General features: G+C 38.0%; 1 protein-coding gene across 4 annotated transcripts in view; it reads right to left on the bottom strand.

Annotated features, from left to right (window-relative positions):
• igf2bp3 (insulin like growth factor 2 mRNA binding protein 3) overlaps window positions 1-13,567 on the bottom strand; it is a 98,448-nt gene that overhangs the window by 34,095 nt on the left and 50,786 nt on the right. The gene's annotated exons all lie outside the window — the stretch shown is intronic.

Genomic DNA, 13,567 nt, shown 5'->3' with positions numbered 1-13,567 from the left:
GCAAAACCCCTTTGTGGGTAAAACACCTAAATAGGGTCTAGTTTTCCCACCAAAGAGCAGTTCTCTGGGGAACCAGAAACGAAAGCTAATCTCTGAGTCCAGATGCATGACTCCTTAAGGTTTCCCATGGAAAGCAGGCTTAATCAGCTGAATTCTTAGCAGCTATCCTAGCACTCCTACGAGAGGCCGCTTGAACTCCTCTCTGTTGTTTACAAAACTCGTGGCGAGAAAACACAGGAGATTTAGACTCAGGGCTTGTTTGACAGATTTCTGGAAGACAAATCTCTTGCAGGTGCAAGGTTCCCAAATCTGGCTGGGAAGGTTCCAATTCTGACTGAGACGGTGAAAAACCCAAGTTCTCCTCTTCATCTGGGACTACAGTGCCATGAACGGGACTACATGGCCCATGACTCATCACACACGGGCTGGATCATGAATTCGACTGCACTAGTCAGATCAGGTACCACAAAGACCAGGAACAGGAAATGGATGATGACGATGAGGCAGAGACGAGTGCTTGACTTTCCCTTAATGAAGATGATGCTAACTGGTCCACTTACCCAGGTTTGATGGAATTGACCCCTCTACTGCCACTGAAAACACAATCTGCTATATATAAATACATTGGGGGGGGGGGGTGAGAGTCTCACAATCAACAGTGCCTTAGAATTGAAGAAATAAAGTGTTTCCCCCCGGTCTGTAACTGAATTTTGGTCCATACTGATCCACATTTTAAAGGTTAGCAAACAAGTTCTTACTTTGTCCCCAGTGCATGAATTAAAAGGAATGATGTGGAACACTGAACTTGCAGATACGTTCACAGAAAGCCTTAATTCTTAAACATTCAGCACCCTGTTCACTTCATGTATATATGCACTATACATACAAGAGCTACAACCCTGTTCACTCGCGACATGAAGTGAACTGTAAAGTCACAATTACAATTTCATTAGAAAAAAACAAATAAAACACCACATACCATAATTGAAGTGAACTGTAAAATCACAATTACAATTTCATTAGAAAAAAACAAATAAAACACCACATACCATAATTCCCCTTTCTACTTTCTAGCCTCAAGCATCAAAATATTAGCACAGGAAGAGAGGCATTTCAAACAGACTTGTATACAAATGTACTGAAAAAGAAAAACAGTAATCGCAACTAGTTCTTGCATTCTAGCTTGTTTATATCCTGAGTTCTTGTTGTCATACCAAGAGGATCCCAATCTTTGGTTGATTTTTTATTATCCCTCTTTCATACATTTTGTTTTTTTGTTCTTAATGCCTAAAAGCCAAATCCTCTGCTTTAAGACAAACCAGTTTTGTCTGAACATCTCATCTGCCTTCCTATCTCCCCATCCAGCCTTCTTGGGCAAGGAGAACAGAGTTTCTAGCCAAACTGGTAGTGCAATAGCAATCCTGATGAGCAGCTGAAAATAAAAGTTTATTTGTATAAATATTTACTCCAGCTAGAAAATAATTCATTCCTTTTTTGTGTAGGAACTCCAGCATTTGTCTAAATTGGGTCTCCTCCTCTTGTTATAACACAGATGCCTTTCTTGCACACAAAAAGCTGCAGTCTTACACTGTAGACGTTCATTCATCTGACTCTAAAAGCTGGCTGTGTTATAAACAGTGTTACCCTACACCAACTAATCCCAGTAAAAAAAACTACATCGCAGGAAACAAATGTTATTAATAACAATACATTAATATATTATGTCTTTAATTCCAATCCCAACAAATACATATATGTTCAAAGCTTTGCAAAATTTCCATCCATGCAACAGCTGCTGAAATGTTATGAGAGTTCGCTCTTCAGCCGAGTGCCTTAAAATTTCACCACACACAAGATTTGCTGCATATGTGAACATCAGTAAAGGCTTTAAAAATAGCAACAATATAGGGTAATGTTTAAAATGAGGGCTACAATCAAAACCACGCTTTCAAGCTACACCACTAACACAATATGGAGAGTTTCTTTTAAGTGATACACCTATACATTGTTACACTGGCATTCTTAAAATTCACTATTAGAGCAGAGTATCAAGGGACAGTTTAAGAAATGGGAGTAAGTGAACAGAAACATCCAGAAGCACTTAATGCACACTTGTAAGTTAGTGGAAAGCTTGTGATGATAAGAGGTGGTTATGACAAGAATGAGAATCCCACATTGCTATTTAAAACACATTCACTCTGAATGGTTCACATATGTAAAAAAAAGAAAGAAAGAATGAAGAAGCTTGGAAGCAGACAGGGATGTTGAAACATTGGAAAGGACAGATACAGAAAACATAGTGAGTGTGCTGAACATAAAAGTTATAACTAACCTCCACATATCTGTGATATGTGAGATCTCCACATATCTGCGAGTTTCACTTTTGCAGATTTGATTAATGTTCCCAGATTTTGTTCTGTGTAACACTTAAGGTTCCACAAAAGCATTGTAGGAGTGCCATAAAAAATCTTACAATTTTTAAAAAAAGTTTTTTAAAGTCCGTGCCAGAGTATGAGGATTATTCAACGTACCTCTGCTTTAAAAAATGAAATCTGAATCTATGCCACTGAATGTCTGTTAGGTAGGACTGATAAACATAAACCTGTCAATACCTGGAAAGGCTCTCTAAGCAATGGTCCCTCTTCATGTCCACCTACCTATCAAAGCAAACCTGGCTTTTTAGCTTATGCATACACCAAAAACAAATTTAGGAGTAAGTTGGATGCTGCCTTGGATTTATGTTTTCTGCTGTCGAACATAAAGTCCAATTTCAAAACTATTTTATACATAAAAATGAAACAATTTCATTCATCTCTTTACAGTGTGAATCTAATATTTTCTTGTACCAAAATAAAGGTGTGTTGGATAAAGGATATTTTCAATAACCTTCTTTTTATTCCCAAACCTATGACATTATACAAAACACTTAGACAATAGGAAGATGAAATCAAAAAAACCTTTCTGGGTTCACAATGCTTAGGGATAGAGTTAGGGTTCGGGGGGGGGGGGGTCTTCTGAAGTTTCATGACCAAAAAGGTGTGGGAGTCGCTGTCCTGGAGAAGAGTATACCAGGGTTTGTTTGTTTTTGTTTTTTAAAAAAACAGAACTTGTTTATTCATGGCTTTACCATTTTTGCTTCACCCGGGTGAAGCAGCTGGAGAGCGGCGAGCGCACCCCTGCCCATCTTGCCTCTCCGACCATTGCGCGTGCGCCATGTGGTTGCTTGGCCCCGCCCCGTATCCTCGAAGAATATGGGGCGGAGCCAAGCAGCCGCATGCACGCACACCCAGGCACACACCCCTCGCCTCCTCTCGGCTTTGGTCTGGGCCTTCCCGCCTTCGGGGCCTGCGCCTGACCTCCGGGGCTTGTACCCGGCCTTCGGGGCCTGGCCTAGGGCCAGGCCTGCCTTCGGGGTGGCAGGCATTCTCAGAGGTTGTGAGTTCTGTTGGAAGCTAGGTAAGTGGGGTTTATATATCTGTGGAAAGTCCAGGTTGGGAGAAAGACCTGTTGTCTGCCTGAGGCTAGTGTGAATGTTGAATTGGCCAGCTTGATTAGCATTTAATGGCCTTGCAGATTCAATGCCTGGCTGCTTCCTCCCTGGGGGCATCCTTGGTTGCTGGCCCTAATTGTTTCCTGTCTGGATTTCCCAGTTTCAGAGTGTTGTTCTTTATTTAGGCTTTTCCTTAATCGCTCCTTATTATCCAACATTTTCGCTTATCCAATGCTTTTATTTTTCAGTGATTGGTTTGGGGGAGCGCCAAAATTCTCTTTGCCTACACTTGAAAATTACCTTGGGCCGACCCTGACTGTGATGTTGAAAAAATACATGCAGGGAAGGACAGAGACTACTGGCTCCATGCTGAATAGTCACACATTTACTGGGTATAAAAGAACAGGTATACATGTACACAATAACTCTCTATGAGATCATTTGTTACATGTTTTGAAGCATATCTGACCAGCCATAGAGAACCGGATTAGACAACAGATGCCCAATACTAGTGTAGAGATATTTCTAATTCCACCTTATAAATACAGAGGAAACCTTCATGAGATAAAACACTTCACATGCACCACTATTCTTGTTGCTGTCTAGGCAGCAACATTTGCCTAGAGCTACGCAAAGTTGTATCAGCAAAAAGTAAGGATGGGGGGGTTTCGCACCTCAAGTGGAAATGTACAAAATACCAAACCTTTTCAAAGTGTCCTTTTTTATACAAAGGAGAGTTGCACACATGGGAAGAAATCGTACAATTCCTCTCGCATGCAATCCCACGGTTTGTAAAATTCATCTAGAGTGCAGGGCTTCTCTTTTTAGACACTGAAAATAACACCCAGCTTTTATGAATGAATGGGGGGATGCACAAGCTCATAAATACAGAAGATTACCAGACTGATAAAATAATAAGCAACACAGCGATACCAAATTGTGGTGAAAATCTTGAACTACTACTTATGAAATCACATACAAGCTTGCCAGAAATATAGTTTATCCAAAACTGCCGATCTTCCTAGACAATGTGCAGATGAGGGAGTGCTGTGTGTGTTTCAGCACCACATTTGCCCAACCAGCCTGACCAATGACTTGGGTGAAAACACAGAGTGCACTGTACAGCATGTTCCAGAATCGTCTGCAAAGCACAGGTGTTCCTCAGTCAACGGGACTTGGGAAAATGTTCCCGGAAAGCTTTAATGAAAATTATGAGCCTAAGTTAAAAGGCAAGATTTAAATACAGAGGAATAGATCTATGTTACAAACAGTATTTGTACAACCACATACATCAAAGCATAATTCATTTACTGTTTGGCACATTGATTTGGGGGGGGGGAGGGGCTTCTGTATGGGTAATTAAGAAATAACTGTTCAAATCTATACTTAACTATGCACATGTGCGTTTCAGAATTCTGCCTGAAAGTTAAAAGGTCAAAAATTCTAATTCCGCATGTCTTCAATAGTAGTAGTAGTAGCAGTAGTAGTAATAATACTTTATTTGTATTCCGCCCTATCTCCCCAAGGGGACTCAAAGAGGATGTAAGACGCCATAAATTGTAAGAAGCATCTTAATTTCAGTATTACCAAATGTACGTAAGATAACCTGCGATTCTAAGATGTACCCCATTTTTAGAAATGTTTATATGGGGGGGGGGGGGAGTGTCTTAGAATTGAAGAACTGCAGTATATTGTTTCCTAAGTTCCATAATTATATGTGCTTACTACTGCAGCATATATGCATACATCACACTTCCATACTAATTAACAGCTTACCACTTAAGACTTCTCTTCTACACCAATACAATAAAACATTAAAAAGTGCTGAGAGTTTGTATTTTATTTAACATTCCCCAGAACTCTGGGGTTTTAAAAAGTTTTTGTTTATGGTTGCCTATTTGGTAGCTTTAAGTAGAACAGGCAGAAATCTGTTCGCGTGTGCAGTTAAAGTAGCACTGTTCATTACTATAGTAATTTCAAGCTTCATACATCCCCTTTCACAAGATTCATTTTAATAGCATCAGGAACATCTACTGTTTCACTGCTTTTGCTATCATTATTATGTGATTTACATCTAAAACTGCCCTTCTTTGTTACTAAGGAATAGCAACACATACAGCCGGTCAAACACTTTCCTTCTAGGAACTATCACATTAGGAAGAATGAGAAGTTTCGCACACCTGGCAATATGTTAGAGCTTTATAATTATAGTATAATACTAGCTGTGCCCGGCCACGCGTCGCGTTGCTGTGGCGAAGTCTGGTGTTATGGGAAATAAAGTATTGAGGAATTGGTGGTAGTTAAGGTCAAGGGTAAAGGTTTTCCCCTGACATTAAGTCCAGTCGTGTCTTACTCTGGGGGTTGGTGCTCATCTCCATTTCTAAGCCGAAGAGCCGGCGTTGTCCGTAGACTCCTCCAAGGTCATGTGGGATGACTACATGGAGCGGCGTTACCTTCCCACCGGAGCAGTACCTATTGATGCACTCACATTTGCATGTTTTTGAACTTCTGGGTTGGCAGAAGCTGGGGCTAACAGTGGGGGCTCTCTCCGCTCCCCCAATTCAAACCTGTGGTCTTTCGGTCCAGAAGTTCAGCAGCTCAGCGCTTTAACACGCTGCGCCATCAGGGGATATTATTTCCTAAAGGTTGTGAATATACAATATTTCTGATTGGTTTTTTTTGTTTGTTGGAGGCAAGTATGAATGCTGCAATTAGGAAAAATGATTAGAATGTAATGGCCTTGCAGCTTTAAAGCCTGGCTGTTTCCTCCCTGAGTGAATTTTTTGTTGGGAGGTGTTAGCTGGCCCTGATTGTTTCCTGTCTGGAATTCCCTTGTTTTCAGAGTGGTGTTGTTTGCGATATTTTATGTGCTTCTACTGTCTGTGGCCCTGAGAAAACAGAGGATTTTCCAGACTTTGATGATGGGAATACTTTGTTGGGAGGTGTTAGCTGGCCCTGATTGTTTCCTGTCTGGAATTCCCTTGTTTTCAGAGTGGTGTTGTTTGCGATATTTTATGTGCTTCTACTGTCTGTGGCCCTGAGAAAACAGAGGATTTTCCAGACTTTGATGATGGGAATACTTTGTTGGGAGGTGTTAGCTGGCCCTGATTGTTTCCTGTCTGGAATTCCCTTGTTTTCAGAGTGGTGTTGTTTGCGATATTTTATGTGCTTCTACTGTCTGTGGCCCTGAGAAAACAGGATTTGCCAGACTTTGATGATGGGAATACTTTGTTGGGAGGTGTTAGCTGGCCCTGATTGTTTCCTGTGTGGAATTCCCCTGTTTATTTACTGTCCTGGTTTTAGAGATTATATTGTTCTGCATTATTCTATCCCAGTAATTATTTCATATTAAAGAAGAATCTCACTTATCCAACATTCGCTTATACAATGTTCTGGATTATCCAACGCAGTCTGCCTTTTCATAATCAATGTTTTTGTAGTCAGTGTTTTAAATTCATTGTGATATTTTAGTGGTAAATTTGTAAATACAGTACAGTAGAGTCTCACTTATCCAACATAAACGGGCCGGCAGAACGTCGGATAAGCGAATATGTTGGATAATAAGGAGGCATTAAGGAAAAGCCTATTACACATCAAATTAGGTTATGATTTTACAAATTAAGCACCAAAACATCATGTTAGACAACAAATTTGTCAGAAAAGTAGTTCAGTACACAGTAATGCTATATAGTAATTACTGTATTTATGAGTTTAGCACCAAAATATCACGATATATTGAAAGCATTGACTACAAAAATGCGTTGGATAATCCAGAACGTTGGATAAGCGAGTGTTGGATAAGTGAGACTCTACTGTAAATACTACATAGCATTACTGCGCATGGAACTACTTTTCTGTCAAATGTGTTGTATAATATGATGTTTTGGTGCTTAATTTGTATAACGATTACCTAATTTGATGTTTAATTGGCTCTTCCTAAATCCCTTCTTATTATCCAACATATTCACTTATCCTGCCGGCCTGTTTACGTTGGATAAGTGAGACTCTACTATATATTTCTAATCTTATATTATCTGCTCAGAACTGGATTATATGAGGCTCCTTCTAAACAGCTGTATAAAATGCACACTGAAGTGGATTATATGGCAGTGTGGAGTCAAGATAATCCAGTGCAAAGCAGATAATATAAGATTATAAATGGGTTATATAGCTGTGTTGGAGGGCCTTGAGTCTACACTGCCATGTAATCCAGTGCAAATGAGATAATCTGTGGAAGAAGTCTAAGTGAGGCCTAAATCTGCCTGTCCCCTAACTGAAACCTGGCTGTCCCTTGGTTGCTAGGCAACCAAGTGGGCAGAGATTAGCCCTCTAAACTGGCAGCAATTGGATAAAAAAAATTATTGCTCTCCCTCTAATTAGGACTTTATTTTTCTTTTCTTTTTGTTGTATCAACCTTGAGGCGTGGATGATGGGTTGTGTTGTCAAATTTTGAGGTTGGGGGGCCTGTACTTTTGTTGTTTTGTGAATTGCCGTGATGCCATCACTCTTTTATATATATAGATGAGGAAATGAGAAGAACACTGGCTGGAGGCACGTGAAGAAATATGAAAGAGATGGAGGGAACAGGAGAAAGGCTTTAAGGGTAACCAAAAAGAGGGGAATCAGTGCAAAGACTGAGGTCTAGAGAGCTAGAAAATAAACAATTGATGAAAATTAACTGATAAGCAAGTTCCACATTCATACATAATCATCTCTTAAGAACCATCTCTTCTATGTAACATATAGTTTTGTGCTATTTTGGTATACGTTGGTTGGTCAAGAAAAGGTAAACTAAGTACAAACTTGTACAAACAAAAAAATTCCAGAGATCAAGAACTTTCCATTCTCAAAATATTTCAGATTAAAATTCCTACACTACTTTACCATTTGCTGCGTCAAGTTTTAGACCACACCATCCAATGGGTAAATACTCAGAAAATGACAGTAATTTTCACTTAAGCATCCCTTCTGCCTTAGTATTTTACCAAGAACTGGAAAGTGCTAAAAAGTCAAATTTTATAGCATCCTTTCATAGGTCATACAAGAATAACATTTTCTACACATGTTTATTAGGAAGCTTAACGTGCCCTAAGTTCTTACTTTGAGGTAAGTATGTGAAGGCTTGCGTTGTCAAATTGATTCCTTCAGCAATACGCTTATTAACAAGAGTATACCATCCACACCAATATTTAAAATTCTGCACTTGTGTGACGAAAATCAAGCAGTAATCAAATCAGAAAGAAATGTATTTTGTTTAAGTATTAGCTAAAATTCCAAACATAATTTGAAAGTACGTAGACCCTAAAATATTGGTTGTAACACATAAACCACTGTCTGGCAAAGCCTCTCAAAACATCATTTATTATAATAACAACAACAACAACATCATCATCAACATTATATCCCGCCCCATCTCCTTGAGGGCACTCAAGAAGGTTTCCAACAAAAAACGGCAAATATTCATTCATTTAACAAAGAATTCATACTAATCCACTATGGTCTCTAGAACCAACTGTAAATAGCAGAGCCAATAAATAACTCAACATCTGCATAAGATGCATTGATTCAATGAGTCCACTTTATTTATTTATTTATTTATTTATTTATTTTCTAAGCCGCTCTTCTCCCACAGGGGGACCCACTTTGGGTGGGAGTAACGAATGATTTTATATCCATATGTTTTTTTGACAAAAAACGTTTCAGCAGCACATAAATGTTCTAGTAAATCAGAAAACACACCCAGTCGCTTTGGTCTCAATGGTCAGGTATTTGAGTTATTGACTAAGATGACCATATATAAGGGAAAAATATACATTATTACCAGTATTCTTCATACAATGTCATACAGCACATCAGGAGGTAGAAATTGCATAGACACCTACAACCCAAAGGAAAACTAACACGGTTCTTGCCAAACTAGATCCAACTACTCTCTCCATCCTGGAAAATTCTGGCTGACAAAAAACCATTTTCAGGGACATACATGTGTGTGCCACACTATCAAAAGCAGTGACCAGAACACCCCTTTAATCCTGGTCTAACACATCAGTCGCTACACTGATTCTTCCAGTAGTATCTGTCCCTTCCAAGAACACCTTGTTATATCTCTCACTATCCAAAAGTTCTTTTGACACCTTCTTCTGCCCTCTTACTAACAGCAACAGAAGCCCATTACAGTCCTCCCTTATTTTAAGAAATGTAAGAATATACCCTCTTGTGTCAGTTAAGAAACAGAGTAAGGAGAACAAGGAGTGAAGGAGGATCACATCCTTCACCTACTCAAAGGGAACCAACATGCATAACTAGCGCCTTTGGAAATGCTTGCTAGATATTCACCAATCTCTTAAACCAGAGAATAAAAATCGACTAGGAACCAGGGATGTCTTCCAATATATTCTTAATACTCAGATGCCTGTGAACTGAAGCTAGGTTCTGGAATTAACTTTTCTCAGAAGCAATGTTGCCTTTATCCCTATTACAGTTTCATTTTTAAGTGAAGAATTTTTATTCCAGCTGGTATTGGAGAACTGACTGTTTTGTTAGTTTGTTGCACTGTTGTTGTGTTTTGTCTTTAAATGGGTTTGTTTAAACTGTTTTTAATTCTATAGTTAGTTTACTCACATCTTAATAATTTTCTCTATGTATTTATCAATGTGTTTTAATGTCTATTTGATTTTTAAAGCCATCTTGCATGCCATTGGAAACAGATAATGCTCAGTATTTAACACAGTTTGCCATTTTCATAGTTGCTGCAAATATGTTTTTTCCTTAAAAGCTTGATATTAGAAGTTCACCCACAAGAGCATTTTGGAATCTTTCTAGAGATTGTCCACATAATATTCTAAAACATCAGCAAATGTACATTTTATGGTGAGGGTTCCTGTATTATAGAAGACATTATCTGAGACTCTACAACAGTGCGGGTCAAAGTAGTGGTCCATGAATCAGTGCTGGTCCATTGGCTATCAGGTATCAGTTCCAGGAGATGTTCTTAAAAAAAACCCAAAACACCAATAGCAGATAATGCGCTAAATTCTGGCACACTAGGAAACGTTGCTAATTATATGAAATATCTTAAGAAGTACTACTTTAGAACACACCTAGTTGCCTTTATATTTATTATTATGCTTATCTGTTGCCTTTCTTCCACTCCAGAATTGAAAGCAGCTGGACTTGTTTAGCTTCACCAGGATTACTGTGCCATATAAGCCCAGTCACACCCTGAGACAAATAAGTAACTTCCATAAACAGCTTTGGGATAAAATAGGACCTAATCTTGCAGTGATAACTGCAAGAACTCTGAAATATTATTTACTTTAGTAAAAAGTTTAGATATGCATTTATATCATATGGTTTGTTTGCTTCAAAGAAAAAAGGGGTTCTGAGTCAAAATGAATTGGTCAGTTACAACCACACTGCACTACATTAGGGCAGCAATGGGGTAGTGAAGTCCTTTCTTGCGGGTATGATTTCCAGTGTATTTCTAGTAATATTTATTAGTAAATTTAACCAAGGGTCACTACAGGGAATTATTTTAAAATACAGTTTAAAATTAGGGGCCTAGAAGCCAATGGGGATATAAAATATTGTAGGAATTTCCAATAAGAACTATATGAATAGAGTTTACAAGTAAAGCTTCTTTAATACAACACAAAACTATTCCATTTATTCCATTACAATGTACTTTTAAAGAGGAAAATGTGTTTTTAATAACCTTAAGTGAGAAGAAGATGGTACCAACTTGGAAAATCACCAAATAAGACTAAACTATCATGTTTTTACTGTACATCTCTCATGGGATTCAGCAGGTGGTAATCCCAAAGTATGCCTCCTCTCAGTTTTCCCAGATACGTCTTCCTTCTGTTTTCTTAATTTTCTTCTTCCTCTTGTGTATTATTATTAGTTTATAGCTAATCTGTTCAAGAAAGTTAATCATTGTATTAAAGTTAATAATTTTAACTTTTTCTTCATACAGTGAAATCTTTCTTTTCCTCTCATAGTATCAGATTTGTAGATTGGGAATCACTTAATGTCCAAACAGCTCCTAAGAGTGGTGTGCTAATAGCAGCCTCTCCTGGATAGACAGCCCAGCTATGGTCATCCATATGCTGATAAGCACTACAATATAACATGGAAGACTTAATAAATTACAACTGGTCTAAGAAAATGCAATTAGTCTGAAGAGACAATCACTAGGTTGATAAACCAGGACAGGAGCACAATAGATGTTTGTTCCATTCCATACAAAATTCAAAGTTCTTGTGCTTACACTGAAGGCCTTAAATGGCTATGGTTATGGATTATCTACATAAAAGCATGCTCATTTCTGCATGAACGAACCAATGCACTGAGATAAGGATGGGGTATATTTAGCCTTCTGTATCTTGTTGGATTGCTCATTTCATCCCTCATCATAGACTATACTACTGCTGATGGGATTATTATTACTATTGTTGTTATTATTAGTGGTAGTAGTAATAGTAGTATTTATACCCCTCTTTTTGTCTGCTAAAGGAGATATTAAAAACCATAACATTGCAGCAACAACTAGAGAGACAATTGATCTGAATCAATCTTTAGTAGCATTCATTCTGGTTTCACTGCATCTTAGGAAAGAATGTCCAACTCATTTTCATCAAGTGCCACATCTGGCTTATGGTTGTCTTCAAAGGATCATTGAACCCACAGATGGAACATCCATAGATACAGAAAGCCAACTATAATTTTTAGGTTTTATTTAATTTGGGTCCCTGGGTGTTACTGAATGAAAACTGCCATCACTTTTGATTATCTACCATGTAGACTGGGAACAGTAGGAATTGTAACCCAATAGCACCTGTGGGTCTGAGGATGGAGAAAAGTTAAAATAATGTTTTAAAGTCAGACATCATAATCCACAAGCCTTGTATCTAAATTCAGACTCCACTATTCTGACTAAACAGGACAAATGGCAACCTTCCAGGAGTTATATCACAACTCCCATCAGCTCTAGTCATTATGTCTAATAATGAGGAATACCAGAGGTGTAGCCCAGCATCTAGAGGATCACACAAAAAGACATGGAGGGTCGTGTTCGACCCATGGGCCTTGGGTTTGACACATGTGATCTAAGGAAAGATACATGTCAACTATGGAGAGGTACTTTACTATTGCGATCATTTAATTGATATTACTTACCTTCCTCAAAGAAACTTTCCTAGCACCTACTCTGATGTGCTTTCAGCACCGTGAAGACTTTTTATTTCCCTAGGCCTTTCCCTTTTTTCATATTACACAGAAAAAAATCCAATTCGTCTCTAACCTACTGGGAAAGAGACACAAGTAAAAAAGTTTTCAAAATGCATTAGTACATAGCTATTACGGGATGTGGATTTCTAGAATTACAGCATTATGCTATAGAAATAGCTAGCGACAGAAGAGTAATTATATGAAAAAGTAAGAGAGTTTCTATTTTAAAAAGTTTCCATAATGCTAATGTTTACAAAAAAGAGAAAAGTGGAGATGAACCTTCAGAGAGAGAGAGAGAGAAAGAGAGACAGAAAAAGAGAACAGAACTGGAAGTTGCAATTCACCTAGGAATGCACTGTAGACTCCAGAAAACCTTGATATCCAACTGCCTATGATTACAGGCAGTTGCAAGAAATATTTGGAAGGCTCTGTTATTTAAGCTTGCAAATGATCTCCCACAAGAACAAATCTGTTCCTGTCAACAATTTGCATTTGTTAGGAGATTTCTTAGTGAGAGAAGAACCTAGACAACATATGTTATAGACTGGAGCAAAGTGCAATATAAGTCTCGATATGATGCCACATTAATGCGATTTTACATTATAGTTTTTTTTTAATTTGTTTATTTTATGACACTTACATTTATTATTGATGTATTCTACTTGCTATTTATTTGATTTTAATATGTTGTAAGCTGCTTTGGGTCCCGTGAGTGAGAAAAGCGGGATATAAATAAAGATATTATATTATTATTATTATTGTTATTATTATTATTATTATTATTATTATTATTATTATTATTATTATTATTATTAACAAGGTGGAAAAACACAATCTGTGTCCTCTTAA

Source organism: Anolis carolinensis, chromosome 6 (assembly GCF_035594765.1).
Source record: "Anolis carolinensis isolate JA03-04 chromosome 6, rAnoCar3.1.pri, whole genome shotgun sequence".
NCBI classification, from domain to species: domain Eukaryota; kingdom Metazoa; phylum Chordata; class Lepidosauria; order Squamata; family Dactyloidae; genus Anolis; species Anolis carolinensis.
Note: the sequence above shows the minus strand (reverse complement) of the source record. Positions and strands in the feature narration are given on the sequence as shown.